The sequence below is a fragment of the Ursus americanus genome, chromosome 25 (genome assembly GCF_024610735.1).
Source record: "Ursus americanus isolate L20-20 chromosome 25, mUrsAme1.1.p, whole genome shotgun sequence".
Lineage (NCBI taxonomy): Eukaryota > Metazoa > Chordata > Mammalia > Carnivora > Ursidae > Ursus > Ursus americanus.
The window spans coordinates 26459838-26482765 of NC_142151.1; the positions used below are offsets into that span (position 1 = coordinate 26459838).

Consider the following 22928-nt stretch of genomic DNA (forward strand, 5'->3'; position numbering starts at 1 on the left):
TTCTCTGGGAAATAAAAAATAACTTGCCAGCTTTGGCAAAGAAAGCTGTGCATGAAAACGTTACAGTTAAAAAAAAAAAAAAGGCAAGCCATTACCAAACACTACAAATATGATGGTGAAGCAACATGTTAATTTAAAGCCATGTGGGCTTTGTTTGATGTAATATGTCAGTAGACATGGCAAATACTAAGATTTCGGAACCTTGAGGGAAATTTGACTACTTTGAATTTGATTTTGGCTTAGAAAATGGGTTCACTGAGGACTTCGGGACATCAGAGATTATAAGATTATCTTTTCGGCTCGTATTTACCTCATGGTGCTTGGTATTGTGAGAACACAGTACTCTGTACGCTGAACCCTTTTAAAGCATAAGAGATGAATTCCAAGCCATTTGTCCAACCTCAGATTGGCAAATATACTATAACATGTAATTTCTTCAACTCTCTAACGTCGGTTTTTTTGGCTGAGAGCCTTCACTTTCTTGTACTGCTTAACTTGATCGATCTTTACTTCGATCATTAGCCATAGCTGTGAGCTTTTTTCTGACCATCCCAGAAAGAAATAAGTTTTATGTCTGTTCATACGAGTTACTGGATAGGCAGAACACGAAGCCGTGTTGGAATACAGATGTTTGTGGTTGGCTGGGCCCCACGGAACTCGCCAGACAGCCCACGCTTATCATTTAAATTGCTTCTCAGCTCAACTAGCACTACTTGTCAGGGACCTTGAACCTAAAATTTGAAAATGCCAAGGGTCTGTTTGAAAGAATCCATTCTTTGATAACAAAGTCTTATTGAGAAAGCAAAACATACTTCTGGAATATTTGAACAGTGGAAATCAATATGTGATTAAATGCCCAAATGAATGAATAGGTCGAAACACTAAATCTTGTTGGCGATGAGAGAAGGGGAAGACTCCATAGGGACATAACACGAAAGGTTTAATTATTTGAGCAAGACGTGAGGACTGGATACAAATATGGTTTGGAGCATGGTTAGGCGTCAACCTCACTTACTTGATCGAAACTCCTACACACTCTGTTTCCAGTCAGAGGGAGCCACGGTTTTGGACTTGTGCCTATCTGGCTCCGAAGTGTGTGATGTAAACCTTTATCCCATATGGTTACCCCTCCAACACTATAAACTCAACCACTCTTTCTGCTTCCCCCTTCCTTCAAGGTCCACCTCAGTGATGGCCTCTCTCTCAAGTCTTTTTAGATCCTGTAATCTATGTCCTGTAGCACTTTCATGTCTTTAATTATACAACTTTATTTAGTCTTTTGTGTACCTCTTTCCCCTGAGGGATTGTGAGGATCCAGTCCTCACAGGAAGTACAAATTATATCCCACAATATGGAGCACAGAAATTTGGCCTATGCGCTGGGTGTGGTGCTGGGAGTAGAAGAGAAAATGGAGTACAGAATGAGTGTGGCTCAGAAGCAGGAGTGGAGGTGATGCGTGAAGGAGAAACAGGCTCTCCTTGTTACATGAAAAACCAAAAATAAAAGGAGGTAAGATTGGGCACCCCTGGGTGGCTCAATCGGTTGAGTGTTTGCCTTCAGCTCAGGTCATGATCTCGGGGTCCTGGGATCCAGTCCCGCATCAGGCTCCCTGCTCAGTGGGGAGTCTGCTTCTCCCTCTCCCTCTGCTGCTCTCTGTCTCTCTGTCAAATAAATAAAATCTCAAAAAAAAAAAAAAAAAGGAGGTAAGATTGGAAAAGTAGCTAAGGGATAAGATGAGGAAGGCGTTAAATGTCAAAGTCAAAGATTTGGACTTGACTCTGCAGACATTACAAGCTAATGAAAGACTAGATTGACTGAAAAGAAGGTTAAGACCATCTCTATCTAAATGGGAAGTTGGTGATGCGTAACCTAGCAGTATATTTTCCCCTTAGTTTTTTTGGATTATATAAACCTGCCTTTCAATCCAAAAGAGTACTGGGTCACATTTAGGTGACACATTTCCTCCAGACATCCTGGAGAACTTCAGGAAGTGGTGGGGATGATTCAGCAAGGGACGTCTTCCGGAACCATGCAGCGATTGGTATTTGGATAGAGTTATTCTTGCCAGGCTGTGAAGAAGTCTTTCCATAATTTATGTGGATGCTCGCTCAGCCTTTTCCCAGATGGGAACCAGGCAGAGGATAAGACTAGATGGGAACAAATTTGGAAGATTTGGGGTCCCTGGTAAATCTTTATCCTGAAGGCTTTCCGAAGGTCCCAAAGTGGCTTTAACTTACCAAGGGAAAGATAGACATTGGTTAGTTAGTTTGATTCTTTGATTTCTTTGGTAAAAAGTAGAGTATTGTGGACTTTTATGTTCCTCATACCCCAGGGTAAGCTCTAATTTTAGAATCAGAAGAGTCTTGCAAATCTTACGGAAGTCCATTTATATTCTTACTTTAGGTACTTTATCTTAAACTGTGCAGAGGTATACTTTACTGCCTCTACTTAACATTTCTAACCTACAAACCTTTTGAGATTTCGTTTTGTTATCTGTTACTTTTATACAATTAAAAGTATTGTCAGTATAGCACAGAGATTAATAATACCAGCTCTGGACCCAGGTTGCCTGAGTTCTGATCCTGTTTTCCCCACTTAATAGCAGTGTGACCTTGGGCAAATTATTTAACCACTCTGCCTCAGTTTCTTCATCTGTAATATAGGGATAATCATTTACTTTTCTTACTGCATTTTTGCCAGAATTAAATGAATGCGTTGTTCATTTATTAAAAATAGAACCTTTAGAATAGTTTCTGGTACATAAGTTCCCAATAAATATTATCTATTATTGTATTATAAATGAGTAAGTTAAAGCAGCTGAAGGTTAAGTGACTTAGGTAGTTATCCAACAAGATGACTAAACCAGCATTAGTGTTTATTTCAACATTTAGTCAGCTGTGCTATGCTGACAGAGAGACCAGAGGTCAGGAAACTTTTTCTTTTTCTTTTTTTTAAAGATTTTATTTATTCAACAGAGATAGAGACAGCCAGTGAGAGAGGGAACACAAGCAGGGGGAGTGGGAGAGGAAGAAGCAGGCTCATAGCAGAGGAGCCTGATGTGGGGCTCGATCCCATAATGCCGGGATCAAGCCCTGAGCCGAAGGCAGCCGCTTAACCGCTGTGCCACCCAGGCGCCCCAGGAAACTTTTTCTTAAAGGGACTGATCAATTAATAAATATTTTATACTTTGCAGGACTTAGAGTCTCTTCTGCAGCTACTCAACTCTCATTGTGCCCTGTAAAAGCAGCTATAGATAATATGTAAATGAATAGGAATGGCTGGGTTCCAATAAAACTTTATTTACAAAAACAGGTTGCTGAGGGCATTTGCAACCTCTGCTTCAGATGCTTAAGTTATACCTGAATAGAGACTTTGGATTCCATCTAGTTTTTTTTGTTTTGTTTTGTTTTGTTTAAGATTTTTTACTTATTCATTAGAGAGAGAGAGTGAGCACGCATGTGGGAGTGCCCCAGCACATGAGCAGAAGGGAGGGGCAGAGGGAGAAGGAGAAGCAGGCTCCTCGCTAAGTAGGGAGCTGGACATGGGGCTTGTCCCGGGACCCCAGGATCATGGCCTGAGCTGAAGGCAGACGCCCAGACTCCCACATGCCCAACCAACTGAGCCACCTAGGCGCCCCTGGATTCAATTTAGAGTATGAAATAGGTATTATTATAATAAACAATAACTTTCCTCCAAATGATTATGTCTGACACGTTATTCTCATTTATGATGGTCATGCTTTAGAAGATCAAAGGGACTTAGAAAATAAACATAGTAATAAATGTGTTTTCCCATCTCAAAGGGACATACAGAAGTCACTTAATGGTTTGGAGGATTAATCTTAGAATTTGAAATCTGATTTGGGCAAGATGCAAAGGGTAGTTTAATTAAATAACACAAATACAGGGGCGCCTGGATGGCTCAGTCGGTTAAGTGTCTGCCTTCAGCTCAGGTCATGATCTTAGGGTCTTGGGATATAGCCCTGAATTGGGGGGGTCCCTGCTCAGCAGGAAGCCTGCTTCTGCTCCCTCTGCTGTTTCCCCTGCTTGCACTCTCTGGCTCTCGCTCTCTCTCTGTCTGTCAAATAAATAAATAAATAAAATCTCCAAAAAAAAAGTATAAATACAGACTTTTTTGTTATTAATTTTTGTGTAGGAAAAATGCGTGAGTCAAATATCAGCCTGTTTGTAATTATCCTTGTCATTACACAACAGGTTTTTCTGCTAGGAATGTTGTTTGCATGGGTTTGGATTTTTTTGTGGCTTACTTTTCATTTTAATAAAGTGTTCTTTTTAAATTAAACTTGTCAGCGAACCTTTTTGTGAATGGCTGTGTTGGTTGGTTCGTATTTATAGCTTATGTCTGTTTCTGAGGAAATGACTAAAGTCTCTTGCATTTGATCAGAACCGTATAACAAAGGACATCTTTGACTTACTTAAACAAGGCTCATGCTGGAAACTCAAAAAATCGAATGGTTCATGTTTATAAATGTTTTTATGTATTCAGTCTTGGTTGGGCCAAATAATCAGAGCTCTGTGCTAAGGGAGGGATTGAAAATACTCGGTGCTTCTCAATTGAATGGATTCCTCTGGAGCAAGTTCAGGCAACACTTTCTTACAAATCTTTAACATTTGTTTTTTGCACATGCTTAGAATTGGGTTTTATGGAATATAGGTATATATTTTTTCTTCTCTTTAAAACATTCCAGTGATTTTCTCCGTCCTCATTTGTATCCTATAGGCCCTGACCTGTGTGACATCTAAACCTTGCACATATAATTTCCAGCAAGGAGGCTGATGGGGATTGGGAAGGGGGCTGGGAATGTAATTGACTCACAGAAATGTGCAGTGTCTTGCTCCCTGCAGAGGTCCCTCTTTCCCCACCTCTGGAATATCATCAGGCTCTCCCCATCTTAGTCTTGTCCCCTCCCTGTTGGTCCTTTCCTGCTGGCAGTGTTGGTGTCCTTCTTTCTGCTGTTAGCTCCAGGGCAGGAGATGAAGGCACAGGCTAGGCTCCCACCTACTCAGACCCGTTTGACCTATGCTCTGGGACCCCCGCTAGATCACATTCCCCCACAAAGGCCCTGCTAGAAATGGTGGTTGGATTTCGTTGTGATTATTGTTCTGAATCAGTTATGTTATAAACTCATTGGAATTTCTGTGCTGTTAATGTAATTGTTAATTTCAACCCTTTAAGGAGCGCTCAAGGAAACCACCTCTCCAACCAAATCTTGGATCCAAGTCTAACACGGACAAGAGTGAAATTGCTGTGCTGACTGTCCCGCATCATTCACTCCTGCCTCCGTTCTCAGAAGCACCTATGGAATAGGGTTCCTACACACTCGCTTTGAAAGCTGTTGATGAATATAACTGTTTATTTTTGGAGCACACACTAGTCTTAAAATTGGGCTTGCTTAAAGGTCACCCGGCTTGGTGTGTCTGTATAGGTTATATATGAAGCCAACTGTACGGACGACCGAGTGGACAGCTGCTTACCTGAGTTGAGAGATTTAAGACATTCTACCCCCCATTAATGCCTGAAATTCCATTGTCAGTAATGCATTTTATTTCTGTGTTAAGCACCTGCCTCTTTTTAAGCTCTTTTTCAAATGAAAATGTCCTCAGGAAAGATTTCCATGAAGCCGTTTGAACCTTAGAGCTGATCCTATTGCTTCCTTACTTAATTAAACATCTGGGGTTCACTGACTCCTCAAAAGGGTAGACAAAAGAAGGAAGGAGCCATGCTGCTACTTCATAATTTTCTCTGGGACTGGCTCTGACTATATATACCTTTGATAGCCACATGTGAGGTAACATCTCTAGTATTTAACTTGGAGATACTTTGCTTTCTTATTTAGATGGAGGTAGTTATGAGGTTTTTGAATAATGAGCACCTCAAAAGGAACTTCTATTCCTAAATGTTCCTTTACTACCCAAATATATTTTATTACTGTAATGGTGAGTATATACATGCCCATACATAGAGTTCTGGGATTTTTTTTTCTGAGTATATGTAATTTACAAGAGATAAGGAAATCAATCAAGCCTAGTCGCAAGTCTAGAAACACAGGGTATATATGTTTCTACCGTATTGTCTGCATATTGATAGTTTTTATTGATTTCCCCTCAACAAATATTCGTAGGATGCCTAACATTCACAGGTACTTTGTTCTATAAAAAGGAATGATGGTGGTTTTCTCCTGAAATTGAGGCTTCAAGGAATATTTGAGGTTGTCCAGAAACTGGAAACTAAGGAAGAAAGAGAAGAAGGGAGTGCTGGGGGAAGGGGAGAGGAGAAGAAGGGGGAAGAAGGAAAGAAAGATAACTAGAAGGAAGTTAGTTAAATCTGTTGGTGCTTAACAAATTTTCTTTTTATTCTTTTTATTTTTTTATTTCTTTTTAATTCTTAAAGATTTTATTCATTTGAGAGAGGAGAGAGAGAGAGAGAAAGCGCCCGCACAAGCAGGGGGAGCGGCAGGCAGAGGGAGGGGGAGAGGCAGACTCCCCACTGAGCAGAGCGCCCGATTCAGGGCTGGATCCCAACCTGAGCCCAAGGTAGACGCTTAACCAACTGGGCCACCCAGGTGCCCCACATTTTCTTGTTTTTAATTACATGTGTTACCTCGTTTGATGTTCTTTGTTGCTTATAGAATAATTTATCGTCTATAGGATTTATTTTTTTTCTGGTGTGCTCTAATTTGAAGTTAGTTTTAATTAATCTTCTTTATATTTCTTTTCAGTATAAAAGAACTTTATGGGCCAGTACGTGGAAGGTTTGGAGAGCTGAAGAAAAAAATCAGCATTAGACTTGGTTTTTAAAATGTGAGTAAACTTTCTCCTCTCCATGGTTTGTTTCTGACATCTTTAAAGCCTGCAGTTACCTTTCTGTATATTCAATGTGTAAATTTTTTCCCAATAGTAAAGTTACGTGACTGTGGTGGTCCACTCATTAAGTCTATGAGAATTGATGACCCCCCCCCCCCCGCCCCGAAAAGTCTTTCAGTTCTCGAAGTACTATGACTAACACAGGTGACTGTAGAATTTAGACGGGTTGTGGTAGTCAGTGAGCAAATCTATTTGGCATCGAGAAGGAAAACACAGATCTGGTAGCACATGAAAAGCACCGCCCTCGTCTCAAATCCTTTATTGCTCTTTGTCCCACAGACCATTTCAGTGCCACATCAAAGTCAGAATTGGGTCAACCCATTAATGACCCTATGGGCTTAGAAAAATGAGATGTTTTCGCATAAGCTCATTTACTCCCTTCCTCTTGCTACTCTTGTCCAGTAAAAATAACACTTAACTATTTACTGAGCAACTGCTAAGTGACAAGTACTTACTCATTCGTGTCAATCAGTATTTATTCAACAAATACCTTTTCTGAGCGTTTGCAACGGTGCCAGGCACTGCTCTGACGCCTTGTATTATTGTCATGGCAACCTTGCAAGATAGGAATTAATATTTCAGGGATCTATGTGAGGATATTGAGGTTCAGAGAAAGGGAGTGTGCTGACGGTCACACAACTGGTAAGCAGCAAAACCTAGAGTGTGAGACCATGGCACTGCCTTTTTCTGATTGGCCATATCCTAAGTGGTGTTTAAAATGCCCTTCCTGGGGGCGCCTGAGTGGCACAGCGGTTAAGCGCCTGCCTTCGGCTCAGGGCGTGATCCCGGAGATCCGGGATCGAGCCCCACATCAGGCTCTTCCGCTATGAGCCTGCTTCTTCCTCTCCCACTCCCCCTGCTTGTGTTCTCTCTCTCTCTGGCTGTCTCTATCTCTGTTGAATAAATAAATAAAATCTTTAAAAAAAAAAAAAAATGCCCTTCCTGGCCCTGCTTTTGGTAGGAGACGGGAACCTTCTGAGTTGTATTCTTAATAGGAATAGGATCGTAATCTTTCTAAACCTTGGCTGTAGTCACAACAAGGAAGGAAATTAGAGAAACATCCTCCCACATTTGAGAGGTAGCTTTGGCGCTTGGATGGGGAGTTAAGAGATAAAATGTCCAGTCCCAGCCCTTCCATGGATTTCCTGTGTGTCCTTGAGATAATTTAACATCCATGGGAAACAATTACTTTTACTTATGCCAGCTGAGGAGAGCAGACCAGGTGTTCTCCAAGGTCTCTTTCAGTAGGCTTTTTATGGAAATACGGAGGAAAGCGCACAAATCGTAAGTGGATGGCTTGATGGAATAATTGTCACAAAGTGGGCACACCTCTGTAACAACACCGAGATTCATGGAAAATTGCCAGCACCCCAGAACCCGCCTCTTCTAAGGCCCCTGAGAATTACCGATCGATTAGTTTTGCCTGTTTAAGAAATTCTTGTGAATAGACATGTACTATATATTCTTTTGTGTCTGGCTTATTTTTCGTATTTGTGAAATTTATCTATAATATTTATAGTTGTTTTTTCCCATTCTCCTTGCTGTCACAAGATTCAGTTATAGATCTGTTTTACGGTTGCTGGACATTTCTGTAGTTATCCAGTTTGGATGAATAACAGATAGTGCTTCAGTGAGTATTTTTGTGCCTGTCTTTTGGTGATGATTGTATTTTGTTTGTTCAGGGACTACTCGGTAATTTAGATCCTGCAGATCTGGGGAGGGATGTTGGACTAAGTATATGTCTTTGAAAGCAGACACGTTGATTTTAGGTGATTTGTCTGCCTCAGCCGGACGGTCTGAGCATGCTAGTCAGGAACAGATGAAGATGTGTTTGCAGATTGCCCTCGAGGGTGTGGCCAGGTGGAACCTTCTCTGCTGTGTGTGTGTGGTGTGGGAAGGCTTGCTCCCCGAGGAGCAAGGGCTCAGGCTGGATACAGGAAGGGGTTACAGAGAGGAAGAGACACTAAATCCAGAAGAGAGAGACGTCTGGGCTACCCTAGAAATCATTAGGATATCTCGCCAGCCAGATCAAGAGCCGGGAAAACTGACAATCCAGGGGAATTCATCTCCTCTCTGCTGTGAGACCTAAAGAGTTTGAGGAGATGAAAAAAAACTAAATATTGATCTAGGCAGGCAGGCTGAATCTCAGAAGGAGCTCTCAAAGCATTTTCTGAACGAATTTATTCTGATTGTGTCAAATTCCTTTTTAAGTCTAATTTTCTCTTAAGCTTGGAAAAACCAGTCCCTAATGTATGAATCTTGAGCCAAGGTGGACTTAATCAGTAGAATGACCAAACTGGGGGAAAAAATGTATTTTCAAACAAATATGGGGTGTGGGCCTGGGGGCCCTGCTGTGTGACCATTCTGGGTTGAGGTCACAGCTCCACCACCTTCTTTCCCCACGATCTCTCCGGATTAGCTTCTCATCTGTAAAACAGGGATATTCATGTGCCGACCTGATAGGTTTGCTGGGACAGTTGGCTGCAGTAGTATCAGCAGTGTGCTTTTGGGTGAGTTGCATTCACACTAAAAATAAATGGTCATTATTCTTACTATTTTTCTGAAGCTTATTATGGTGGATGTTGCCTGTTTGACTTTGTATCTGATACTTTATAGGAGTTCTCAGGTAGTTTTTTTTTAAAATATAAGACTAGTTTCTTTTTTAAGTATGGTGAAAACTAGTAAATTTTTTCCTACTTGCCTCGCCTTAAACTGAAATCAGAGGGAAGATGAAAGCAAGCATTTGTCCATGTGTTTTTGGCTGGTCCCTCCCCAGGGTGAGTCAGTGAAGACACTCTTGGTTGTTGGAACTGCTTTACTCGGTTAGTTCAAGAAGAGGCCGGTGGAGCTCAGAGTCAGGGGGGAAGTTGGGTCATTTTGCACAAAGAAAAGTCATAATTTTGTTTGAGAAGAATTGACTCAGTTCTTTCCAGGCTTTTTGCAAACAAGTGTCCTTATTTACTGGGGGGCTTTGGTGGGAGGCTCTGTGGGTGATTTACTTATTTTTTTAAGATTTTATTTATTTTATTTAAGAGAGAGAGAGAGATTGGGAGAACAACTGGGAGGAGGAGCAGAGGGAGAAGCAGACTCCCTGGGGAGCAAGGAGCCTGAGGCAGGACTCGATCCCATCCTGAGCCCAAGGTAGACACTTGACCGACTGAGCCACCCAGGTGCCCTCTGTGGGTGATTTACGACACACCACCATATCCAGTATAGGGACCCATCCTAACTGGTGGGGTTGGTGAATCTTTTCACCTGTTAGTGATTCTGAGCTAGCAATTAGGGCATGTGGTGTAGATTAAGCTTGATTTTGCCCTCAGTGAGATTATGATCAAACAAGTGAAAAATCTAGTGTTCTGAAAAGAAAACTTTTAGAGTGACTTGAGCATAGAGAACATTTTACCCAAGACTCTGAAATTCTAGTTCTGACTTTTTTCCTAACTATGGTACTTCTGCAATGTCATTTACCCTGGGCCTTAGTTTCTTCATCTACAAAATCAGGAGGCTAATTTATATTGGCATTTTGAGGCAGAGCAGGGTTCTGTGAATTCTGTAAATGTAATACCTAGTTTTGGGTGTGTTTGCATTTTTCTTAAATGCTAGATTCTTCCACATGTTCATTCCAAGCCAGAAGTTCCTATGACTGCAGATTTTGGTACTTAGGAAAGTGGGTGAAGGAGTGGTTTCAAGCTAGGACTTAAGTTCACAAAATAGTTAATGTCCAGAGCAGATAAAAAATTAAACGACTTGAGTGTTGTGACTGATTTTAGGCTGTATGAGTGTATCTAGATTTATTTTCACACCAACGTTTGCTTTAATGAGCTCTAATTCACCTGCTCTGTTCATTAAAGGGTGTGTATATTTATATATAAGCTACATAAATAAACGTATTTAAATAAATGGCATAGCTGCATTGCGAAAGCTGTGTTTGGCCTTCTCTCCTATCTCTGTTTAAATTCTCACTTCCCACATGACACAGTTGGGAGTGTCCTACCCCCCCCCCAAACCTGGATTTGTTTTGTTGTTCCAGACATCAAAGCAAACATTAATTTAAAAACATTTGATAATTGTCATAGGAATGACATTGAATTAATAAAATAAGAATAAATACCGAATCGTGTTATTACTTAATTATAACCTCTAAGTTCTGACCTGTACCCTCTTATACCCATGGGTATCTACATGAAGCTGATGCAGGAGGACATATAGGGGAGAATTAAACTAAAAACTTTGGTATGTTTGTACTTCCAGTCACTGAGATGTTCTGGCAACTGGCAAACAGAAGAAATAGCATTTGCCCCAGAGCACAGGCAACACCCTTGTCTCTCCATTGTGTTCATGGTTCTGGAGATCAGGGGTGGTGGTGGCGAAAGCTGTCTGGTCCTACCGCTTTGGAGGCTGAGTGGACCAGGCACAAGAATGAGGTGGGGCCTCTGGTCTGGCTTTGTTGCTGCCTTGTCTTCTTCAGGCTGAGGAAGGCCGTTCGACGATGCAGATCATTAGTCAGGCCTGCTTACATAAAAAGTCCACCTTGTCATGTAGTGGTGTTTTTTTGTGTTTTTAGATTTTATGTGAGAGAGAAGGAGAGAGAGAGAGAATGAGCATGAACAGAGGGGAGTGATAGAGGGAGAGGGAGAAAGAGCAAGGGGCCCGATGCAGGACTTGATCCCAGGACCCTGAGATCATGACCTGAGCTGAAGGCAGACGTTTAACCCACTGAGCCACCCAGGCGCCCCTCCTGTAGTGGTTTTGAGCAGACGTTTTGTAGCCACTGAGATAATGGTGTCCCAGAGAAAAGCAACCCCCATAGCTCAGCTCCTTTGTGGCTTCTTTGTCCATAGCCTGGTAAGCTTTTACACTTGAGTTATCATATGGGGGTTGAAGTTTTTTATCTCCGGATTGCCTTTTGTGGACCAAACATTCCCTACTCTTAATTCCTACTACAAATTCTCAAAGTGCTGCTGGGGGTTGGTGATCTTACTTGGAATCGTGTCGCATAGGTGTTTTGTCTTGAGCTTTATTGGTTCATTATGACTTGAGGCAATACGTAAATGAGTTTCTTTTCCTTATGAAACTTACAAAAGATTTCTATTCCCCCCCCCCTCTAGTAATCTCTTCCTCTTCTACCAAGTATCGAGGATCTCTTTTACAATCAAAGGTAGGTGTGGTTGGGCTCTTAGAACTCTGCCTTTAGGCAGATGCTTCCTTTGTGTGTGGGGGTGTGGATGGAGTTTGAGGGCTGCTTGCAGCTATTTGCTCCACTGGGCCAAAGCCGTAGTGGTCTTTTTATTCTCAGTTGCTTTGTTTTCTCCCCACCCCTTAGGAAACTGGCAGCCAGTGACTTTGATTTTTTTTCCTCCTTGATACAGATATGCAAGGGTATAACTGTAAACAGGAAATGTTTACACATTTAGCAAATAAATAATCAAAATATGTGGAGGGTGGGTGTGCACGCATGCCCTTGGCTCTCTAACTGGACAGGTGGTGTGTTTTTCTTTCAAGCGCTATACATGTATGTATTTAATTAGAAGCACATAGCACTTCTGATGGTACCTAGGTGTATAGTCTCAGCAGTTTTTTAAGAAGGAAGAGGGTCCAGGGGAACTTTGACTCTCATGTAGTCAATCTATGGGTTAATATTATGGCATTTTTTTGAAAAGGATGGTTCTGGCATCAGAATTTCAATCAGCCAAGGCTCTCCATGGCTTAGGGAGCAAGGATGTGGGAGAAAGAATTTCAGCAGTTCTTAAATCTATTATTTAGCCATAGCTTAAGGTTTTGTGCATCATAATCAAAGAAGTGAGGCTGTGTCCCCAGGGTGTGTTCTGTGTTCCTTGGATACCAAGATGCTGCCCTCTGCTTGACAAGTCACAGCCCAGAGCTTGTTCAATCAAGAGGAGACTTCAATTAGGGGTGCGGTAATTGACAGCCGTTGTAGCAGGACCCATTAGTCTTTAGGCAAAAAATAAAACATGCTATCTCTTGAGAAATTATGGTAGCTTTCAGAGCCCGAGATAGCCTCGACAACTTCTATGACCATTACCTTGACTGAGGTATGAGGAATGAGTCGTCTCGCCAACGACTAACTCGTCAGTCCCACGCATTAATTATATTTGTCTTCTGTGTTTTAGTTTGTATTTCAAAACACAGATTGTCACTGTACCATCAGCTTTTCCTATTTTTATGTTTGTTTTTACTTTATTCCCTACCTTTGAGGTAGTAGTTCTGAGCTTGGTTTTAGATACATAAGCTATTTGATACTGTGATATTAAGAGATTTTAGAAGAAAAGGTCATCAGCTGTCTTTCTGGGCTATTCTGGGCATTTTGTACTATATTTATTTTGGGTCCAGCTTTTCCTGCCCTTGATTTCTGATTAGCTGTTCCTCCTCCTTGCCTTGGCCTCTCATCTTGCTTGGAAGCTTTTCAATAGGTCTGAACTTGGATGACTGTTTTGTTTAACAAATAAACATGATGTCAACCTTGGGAGAGAGGGAGACACAGGATGGAACTCTCCATAAATGCTTCTGGTTTTAATGCATGGAATTTCTGGAGCTGGGACGCCAGCTTCCAATACACCGGTGTCCGGAAGTTGTTTCCTGCTTGAGGGGATTAGCTTTTAGAAAGGGAAATGTGAATCCTGGGGCATTTGCAGAAGTTTCAGATCATTTGTGGATTTATAGTGTCTTGCAATTTGTAAATTTTTAGCAATTAATAAATGGATTATTTGCTTAGAGAAGGGGGCTTTTTTTGATTCTTCAGAGTCAGAACAGGTTTTGAGTGAGGTCTGGCACGCAACACCCCTTTCTGAAGCCTTGCACCCAGATGGAGACTCCTTTGTTGTTAGGAGAGTGAAAAAAAAAAAAAAAAAGAAGCATCAAGCAGGAAATAAATGGCCTTTGAGGAGTAGCAAATCTTCAAATGTAAGACTTCTCCCAACAGAAAATAGTGACACCTCAAACACCTGTTTACGTTGACCCACAGCACCCCCTGGCCTGTTGACCCTTTCTCTGGCCTTCGCTTGTTAGCCAGCCAGCAGAGCAGCAGACTCACACCTCTGCGAGTCTGTGTCTGAATGATTCTGGAGGGACGGAAAGTACCACGAATTCTACCAGAGTGTTGTAGGATTCAGAAAGCGGTTTCTGTTTCCTCCTTTTGTGGCCCTCCTGAATCCTCAGAAGGTGCAGCTGAAAAAAATCCTTGTGTTTTGTATGGTTGTTTGTACTCTTTACCTGATAGAATACAGCCAATTCTTACTTGTCGTAGTTCCATTCTCTAAAGTCATCGCAAATACTGAATTAGTGAATACTGAACCGTGGGCCCTAGGGCATATGTAAGCTTAGGTTCCTGTGAGCCCCTGTCACAACATTCTCTCAGTTGGTCAGTATATAGCCTTGTTCCTTTTTTGTTGTTGTTTTAAAAATTGTATTTATTTATTTATTTATTTGAGAGAGAGAGAGAGAGAACATGAGAGCGCACGAGATCATGAGCGGGGCGGAGGTGTAGAGGGAGAAACAGACTTCCCACTGAGCAGGGAGCTCGATGGGGGACTTGATCCCAGGACCCCAGGATCACGACGGGAGCTGAAGGCAGACGCTTAACCGACTGAGCCACCCAGGCACCCTCAATAGCCTTGTTTCTGTTTGAAGGCATCTTATTTAATATTGTTGATTCATTAGCATTGAACTCACAGTCAACAGCGCTGTAAGCCATGCCTGAACAGAACTTATTGCACATGTCCATTTTTCTCCGCAAGGCACATCACAACCCTCTTGCACTTAGGAACGCTAGATAGCCCTTCGGCCCTCTACCCTAGAAACACGTGTTTGTAGTATGAACGCTGATCAGAAACACGAAGAAGGTGTCGCCTTGTTCTGCCTTAGCTGGGACTCTGCTCGCGGGCCGCTCAAATGTTTTGCTGCTCTGTGCGTGCCTGAATGTCCGTCGAAAACACCGCTTGTATTGATTTGGGGGTTACAAATGAATTTTGGTGAGTGGGCACATCCACAAATATCTGTTGTGCAACATCAGGAAAGTGATCTCAGTTATTGTGGCAGGAACCCTTTTCAGTCCAGCGCTGTAGTTCGTGTACCAAACCAATCATTTAAGGTAAAAAATGAGTGACATGTTGGTGTTGTGACCATTATCTAGAACACATTTTTAAACAGCCTCGTGTAGGATGAAGACCGTTACAGACAGCTTGCCCAGTCATCATTCCTGTTATTGAACAAATGACAACACCTCCGGCAGGCTTTGAACACCTAGAGGAAAGAAACAATGTCTTGTGTAGCCCTGTGTCCTTGGCATGAAAGGTGATAATGGCCAGCACACAGTGGAACCCCAGAGAGGGAATGGCTCCTAAAATGAATGAATGAATGAATGAATGAATGAATGAAAGAGCAAGAAGTTCTGCTTGGTAATACCTGATGGTCTGCTTCAGGGCACCCAAGGAGTCTGGTGCTTCTCTTCAGCTTGGACAGTTTCCTGTCTCCTGCATTTATTAAATTAACTCCTTTAACGCTTACTAACTGTCAGAGAGAGTAGTGTCCAGGAGCTGGTGTAGCACTGAGGGTGTTGCAGCATTGAGGCCTGAGAGAGCAACAGGAAGACCACCAACTATACTGAGAAAACTCCTTCAGGGCTAAAACTGCATTTTAGTCCTTCTTCCATCTCACCATGGAGCCCGGCTGGTTGTTTCTTTCTTTTCTTTTTTGCTCTTACTCCCGCTGCCAACTTCTCTCCACTTCAGTCCCACTGCCACACTGCTGTGATTAGAAACCTTTCTAGAACATGGATTCAATCATCTCAATAGCTTCCTTCGCAATTCCATTCTCCCTAGAAGATACAGTTCAAAACTCCTTTGTGATCTGGCTTCCATCTGGGTACTTCCGATTTCTGTCTCTTACCACCCTGTGCTCCAGCAAAAGTGCACTTTGCCCTGTTTGCCACCCATGCCTGCTAGGACTTTTGGCTTCCACATGGGCTGTTCCCTTTGCCAGTGTTGTCTGCTCCTTCTCCCACGTCGTCCCCTTTGCTGTGTCTGGCAAGAGGCCTGTCCCCCCGACAAGTAGGAGTCCTTCAAGGGCAGGGCCTATCTAATCATCTTGGTGCACAGCCTCTGGTATGTTGTGTTCAGTAAATGTATTTGGGTGAATGAAGCTAAACATTGTCTGGAGGATTAGAGAATATGAAGGCTTTAAAAAAAAATCTTTTTAAGTAAAAAAAAAAAAAAAAAGAAAGAGGGTAGAATATCAGAATACCAGTTTCTACTCAGACAAATAGAAAGAGGTGACCATTCTTTTGTTCACTAGCTTTGTTGTACAAAACTGAGCTTTTCTACTCAGGAAACATCTACAGGACGCCACGCTCCCTGGCCCTCAGTATAAATATCCAGGGGCTAGACTTAATTAAAGTAGAAGCTAGTTACATTTTATATGCGAGGAAATGACATGCAATTTCAGATATTATCTGTTTCAATTATTTCCTGCAGATTAACCATTCATTTCACCAAATATTTATCATGGAGTTACTATGTCCAAGAAACTGGGCCAGGGGCTTTGGAGCATGGAAAGATAAGATAAGCAGAACACAGGGCCTTTTGTCTAGTGGGAGAGAAAGACATGGCAGCACATTTCTGTAAAACAGGATAAAACGTACGCTTATTACAGGGACTGCTATGGTAGCCCAAAGAAAGGTGAGATTATTTCTAGCCTGCTCACTGCTATAGAAGAGCTTGAATTTAACAGGAACCTTAAAAGGGTGCATTTAGGAGCAAGTAGGTAGCAGGGCAGACTGACATGGTTTGGGCAGTTGCAAAGAGAGGGGACAGTATGAGCGAGGCGCCGAGGCAGAAAAGCACAGGGAATAAATACCTCAAGGAGCATGAGAGGCAAGCGCAGAGCATTATAAAATAAGACTGGAAAAGTACGTTGGGATCTGATTTTAGAGATTTAATGACAGTTTACTTGGACTTCATTCTGTAGGCATAAGGCGCTGTGGCAGATTTTTAACAGGAAGATTTTAAAAAGGAACTATGTGACAGCACCTAGCAGCAGCTCAGATTTGTAAGCCCATACTGTGTGCCAGGCGCTTTTTCTAAATCCTCACCACAACACTTTGTGGTTAGTACTGCGAGGATCATATTTTATAGATAAAATGGAAAGCCCAGAGAGGTTAAGTAACTTCCCAGCATCCACAGCAAATTAGAGGTAGACCTGGGACTTGGAGCCAGAAAGTTTTATTTGAGGGTTTCAGGTTTTGAACCTGGGATTGAAGAGTAGGATTCAAGGCGTCTCTGAACTTTCTGAATTATTCGCAAAGTGTTAATATATGTGAATGTGTAAATTTGTTTAAGAAAAAAAATCTATAGCTTTAAGAGGAATACACCAAAAAATGTTAATAAGGACTCTAGAAGCACCCTGTTTTGCTCTCACAAGTTCCCCAGTATATTCAGTGCATTATATGGTGACTGTATGCTTATGCTGCTTCTTAGATTTGAGAAAGCAAAACACTCTCGCACTGCTGAAAATAAAAGGAGATGTTGAAAACAATCTGCAAGAATTAGCACTATAAAGTGGCAGGCTATTCCTTGATTTGCGAAAAACAGAAAATGTCCAAGGTGGTCTTTTTTGAAGGTAAACATGAGCAATCCAGGCCTTGGAACTTGTGATAACTTGAACGAGAAGAGAGCCCAGCTCTCCGTTGGGCAAAAATTATTCTTTTAAATCTCAGCAAAAGCTAAATAAACTCCTGAAATCTGAAAGTTTTTGATAAATGCCTGCATGCTAGTCTGCTTTCAACTGGATCAACTTTTTACAGTTAGAGGGACTTGTGGGATGAATATTTATTAACCCGTGAGACGGAAAATTCCTTGCAGCCCGTGGTGAATCCAAAGGCAGGTGCCAGTGTGAATGAATGAATCCAGATTAGAGAATTGCCTAGCCCAGATCATTGGAGAAATCAATACCTAAGTTTCGTTTAAAGATTTAAGCTTTAAATATGTACATCTTTAAGATACTGTTATCACACAAGTATAGCAAATATATTATTTTCATAGCCGAGTTCTGGATTCCCTGCTTCCTGGAGTTTTTCTTAATATTTTTCCCATCTTTGTTTCTCATTTTCTATTTCATATTTTTTTCCTCGTCCATTTGAAAGTAAGTTACTGATACTGTGGTGGGTCACTCAATTTCTAAGAACCAAGGGCATTCTTTTACATAGCCATAATATTCTTATTACGCACAATAAAATGATCTAAGATACAGTCCGTATTTGGATTTGTCCACCTATTTAAAAATGTTTTTTATCATAGTTTTGAGAATTTGATCAACAATTCAGTGAAGGATTATGAATAGCAATTGGTCATCATGGCTCTTTGGTCTCCGTTGTGAATTGTCTGGTCTCCGTGACTTTTTTGTTTTCTCTTATTTGGTATTTCATGATGTTAACATGTTTGAAAAGTCTCAGGTGATTGTCTAGAAGAGTGTCATATAGTCTGGATTCATCGGATGGTTGGATTCCTCCCGAGTAGATTCGGGGTAAACACAGAGTGCTAGCAACAATACAGTGCTTCTTTTCAGAAGGTACGCGATGTTGGTTAGGCTGGATTGAATCATTTGGTTAAACTGGCGTTCACCACTTCGCTCCATTGTAAATGTACCTGAACCCCTTGATAACTAATACGTAGTCTGCCGGGTAGTTCTTGGAGATCATGTGCATGTCTTGTTCCCTAACAGCCATTCACGCAATGGCTTTAGCATTTAATTTTTTTTTAAGTTGTTATTTAAATTCTAATTAACATATAGGGTGATATTAGTTTCAGGGGTACAATGTAGTGAACTCAGCGCTTCCATGATTCTTACGTGCATCTGTTATGGTGGTGGTTATGATAGGGTACTAATTGAATTTGTGGTCACTTTACTGGAGAAAAATTCTCCTTTTTATCCCCCATGCCTGTTTGGGGGAAAATCTAGGCCCCAAAGACAGAGGACAGTGGAGTTGATAGAAGGGAAACATAAAAACAACTCTCCAAGCCTGTATTAATGATGAATATGTCCGGTGTTTTCCTTTGTGAGTGGCTGCTCGGGAAAGTTCTGTGAGGAGAGGAAGGTCTGTTTAGTGTGGGGGATTTGCACTTAAAATAATCTTTATTGATACAGAAGAGGACAAATGAAGTTAAATTGCCATTCTGATGTCCTTCTAGGCCAAGAGAAATCAGTAATAATGAGGTGAATTTTCATGACACAGCCACAATCTGAATAGATGTTTATTGTGTGCCCTCCCATTTGAAAATGCCTCCGAAATCTTTCTTTGGGAAGCATATTAGATTGAAATCAGAGGGCATCAAAACTGTGGAATTCCTTTGAAAGGTGGAATAGTAAACAAATTGTTTAGTAGGGGGATTTCTTGGTCTAGGTTTATAATCCTTTTGGGAATTTATCTTAAGGCCTTTGTACCCACCCGACTCCTGACTGGCTCGCTCAGTGATTCCTGTTATCTGATGAGGATCTTATTTCACTTTTGAAAGCAGGGTGTTGTTCTCTTTGTTGGGGGTTGAGGGGGGTAGCGGGGAAAACTTGATTCCAGGCGATGCAATATAAAGCCTCCTCATCCATCTTGAAATTAGAGTCCACTGCATGCAGTAGACCTTCTTCCACTTGCAACTCATCATGAAAAGACTGATTTTTGAAGCAGTTAGCTATCCCTCCTGCCGAAACAAAACCGTTCTTAACTTTGGGGTAAAAACCCTACCAGGCAGTCTTAGGAATTCATTTATAATTTGTTTCATTTTTCCTTTCATTGTTTGATAAGAGGATTTTGGACACAGTTTTTGTGACCAGGTAGACCTAGACCTCTGTGTCCTCTGGAGCCATGAACTTTCACATGATGTTAAGTCTGAAGAAAATGATTTTGCCTTTGTTTTGCTGGTACGGTGCATGCACTTTTTTCTGTCATTGGGATCCTGCTGAGTAAGAAATTGACACGGGGCGAGCTGTAAAATTTACACTAGTCTATCCGATTCTGTGTGTGAAGAAAGCTGAGTATGTTTGCTTGATAAATTTTCACTGTATTCTGGCTCATTATGATGTTACAGATTCTAGAATATGAATATTTAAGGTAATACTTCTCTAGTTCAAGTAGCTGAGCTTTATGGGTTTCGAGGTCGAGCAATTCACTTGAAGGAATGGTTTTAGTTTTGGGATAATGGGAACCCCAAAACATTGGGTAATTTAATTAGCATGTGTCTGGCAAGTGCAATCATTCGATGCTTAAGGTCACAGCAAAAACAGGATCTTTCAGTGACCACTTCCATTTTGCTCTTGGTCCTTTCAATGTATAGTGCGCCGCCTCCGGCCCCGGCCCCATGTATGTGACAAAAAGTGGAGAACCTGGTCATAGTTTAGCACGTAGCTGATAGCTTCATAGCATATTTGACACAGTGATGAATGAGGAGGTATTGAAATATTTCCTATTTTTAAGCACTTCGACTTGCTTTCTGAGATGTAGCATGATAACCCCAAAGAATATTTAAAATTCTAATTCTTTACAGAGAATATTTGTTGTAAAGGCTTTATAAAATACGTTGTTTGAATTCTAGAGGTAAACCTCATACCTGTTAAGCAGGTTTATATAACACTGAAAAATAAGCACAAATATGTAAGAAATCTTGCTAATGGACAGGGCTTCTTATTCACCATGGGCGGTCTTTTGAGGTAGCTCATTTTGGTTGAGTTTTTCTTAGAGCTGGACTTAATTACTAGAGAAAGAGTTAAAATAACCGAGCTCTGGTTACTAGTGCCATGAAGGTAGGAGATGTCATCTTTTAGACATAGCATACATCTAGTCTAAAGCAACATTAAGGCTCCATGTATATTTGTTGAATTAACATTTCAAAGTAGTCTCTAACTACTCCTGGTGTTAGGTTTCTCAGTCTGTGGGTCACCACCTCTCTTGACCTTCCATGGATTTCTGTTTTCTTCCTGCCTCCCCCCTTTCCACTCCCATGCCTGCTCTTAACTCTGTCCGCCCTAACTTTTAACTTAAAGAATAGTGACTCTAAGCTGTTGTATTTCACTTTTTAAAAAATCGTATAGGAAAAAGTTGAAAGAGATAAGATATAGTCAAATCATTTTAAAAATTATATAGAGACAGACTACTCCATACCAGACATTGTGTTAGGATCCTGCCATAAAAAGGCACTAAGAAGTTAGTCTGTAGGTAAAATAGTTACGTAAAGAGAGCTGAAGAGTACAAGTCACAGGGTGAGGGTGGCAGGATGGGGACTGGGGGATGGCTTAAGGAAGGACGTGGTCAACGTAAGCCGGAAGGATCGTTCTTGGCCTCATAGTAACTCAAGAGTGGAGTCTTTAAGGACAAATTCCCCAGGCAGTGGGGGGGACTTGAAAAAGCAGTGCGGGGGGGGGGGGGGCGGTGCCTGGGTGGTTCAGTCATTAAGCGTCTGCCTTTGGCTCAGGGCATGGTCCCAGGGTCCTGGGATCAAGCCCCACATCAGGCTCCTCCACTGGGAGCCTGCTTCTTCCTCTCCCACTCCCCCTGCTTGTGTTCCCTGTCTCGCTGGCTGTCTCTCTCTCTGTCAAATAAATAAATAAAATCTTTAAAAAAAAAAAAGAAAAGAAAAGAAAAAGCAGTGGGGGGAATTCTCCAGGAATGGAGAAAGTAATCCCTGTGTTTTGTGTGTTGGCCCTTACGAGAAGCACGAGTATCCTGTTGGGGAATGTGGTAAGTATAGATTAAAAGAAGATCTGGAAAGGGCGAGGCTTTGTGAATGATACTGGATGTGGTGGATATGCCGCAGTCGGGGAAGGAGGTGCCTAGGTTGGATCTGGAAGGAAGGGACCAAAACTCATGAACAGGTGCGGTAATGGGACTCAACATCTTGGTGAAGTCAAAGGGCAAGTGGCGGTGGAAGAGAGCGTTCAGGGGAGCCAATCAAATGCGAAGATGTTCTCAGAGAGTTGGATAAAGTGAGGAGTGCCTGTAAAGAAGCTCAGGACATGACCATGAGCATATATTGCTAAGAAGGCCCTGTTGTTTGATTTCTTCCCTCCCATCATACTATCATTCCTTGGGCAATATCATCCCCACCGTCTCTCACACATAACCAGTCAGAACTGCACACGTGAACACCACATCGATTTATCCAGCAGCTTCAAGTCCTCCACCTTAAACTAACCACATTTGTAACTCAAGCAACCTCAGACATGAAACTTTTAAAAATCTGCCTCCTCGTGTTGATTTTTAGTGCTCAGTGTGCACCTCACACAGACTGTTATGACCTGTAACCTGTTCTAGTCGTATGTTTACATGGCTTTACGTCTTGACTAATGAGCCACCTGAGCCCCAGGGATTGAATTTGTTTTTGTAAGTTAGAAAAGTACTTGGCACTTCTTGTGCTAAATATTTGTGGAAGGAAGAGAAGAAGGAAGGAGGAAAGGGAATTGAAAGTAGGGAAAGGGAGGAATTTGAGGCCGAAGAACCCTATGCTTTAAGCGCATGAGCTCTGCGGGTCATAGGCTGGTAGCAAAAGCTGATGAAGGAGGGCTCTCGCGTAAGCCTGTGCGTGTTTAAGGAAGACGGCAGTGGTCGTGGGAAGTTGAGGTGTTATCAGTAAGAGGGAGAGGGCAGGCCAAAGGGTGAGAGGTGAGTACAACTTAAAGAAGTTGAAATTTAGAGGAGAGTTTATTGCCGTTTGTAAAGGAATTTCAGAAGACACAGTGGGGAATGGACTGGGAGAGGACTGGCTTGAGTCAAGATCTGCAGAAACCCATAACTTTGGGTAAATATTGCTTCTGTGTGGGAAATATTTCAATGAGAATTACTCTGAAGCTGTCACTCTGGGATGTCCCTTGGGTCGAGTGTTCTGGGGAGATCCTCTGGAGAATGAACAGCAGCAGCAACAATGAAATTGTCATTAATTATATCATTTGTTCTCACAACAACCCTGTGAGGTTCATAGTATTAGCCTCCCCATCTTCTGAACAAGGAGGGTTAGACTTTGAGTGGTTAAGTCGCATTCCCAATCCTCA

At 41.8% G+C, this 22928-nt stretch overlaps 1 protein-coding gene across 15 annotated transcripts in view; it reads left to right on the forward strand.

Moving 5' to 3' along the window:
- Positions 1-22928, forward strand: part of PPFIBP1 (PPFIB scaffold protein 1) — a 173954-nt gene that overhangs the window by 54936 nt on the left and 96090 nt on the right. For 11 of the 15 annotated variants that reach the window (XM_087855717.1, XM_087855713.1, XM_087855721.1 and 8 more), the window contains one exon: positions 6740-6821. The gene's annotated coding sequence lies outside the window, so the exon portion shown is untranslated. Of the gene's footprint in view, positions 1-6411; positions 6555-6739; positions 6822-6847; positions 8169-11992; positions 12043-22928 lie in introns of those variants that run through there. The other 4 variants (XM_087855714.1, XM_087855718.1, XM_087855716.1 and 1 more) reach the window with 3 other exon arrangements.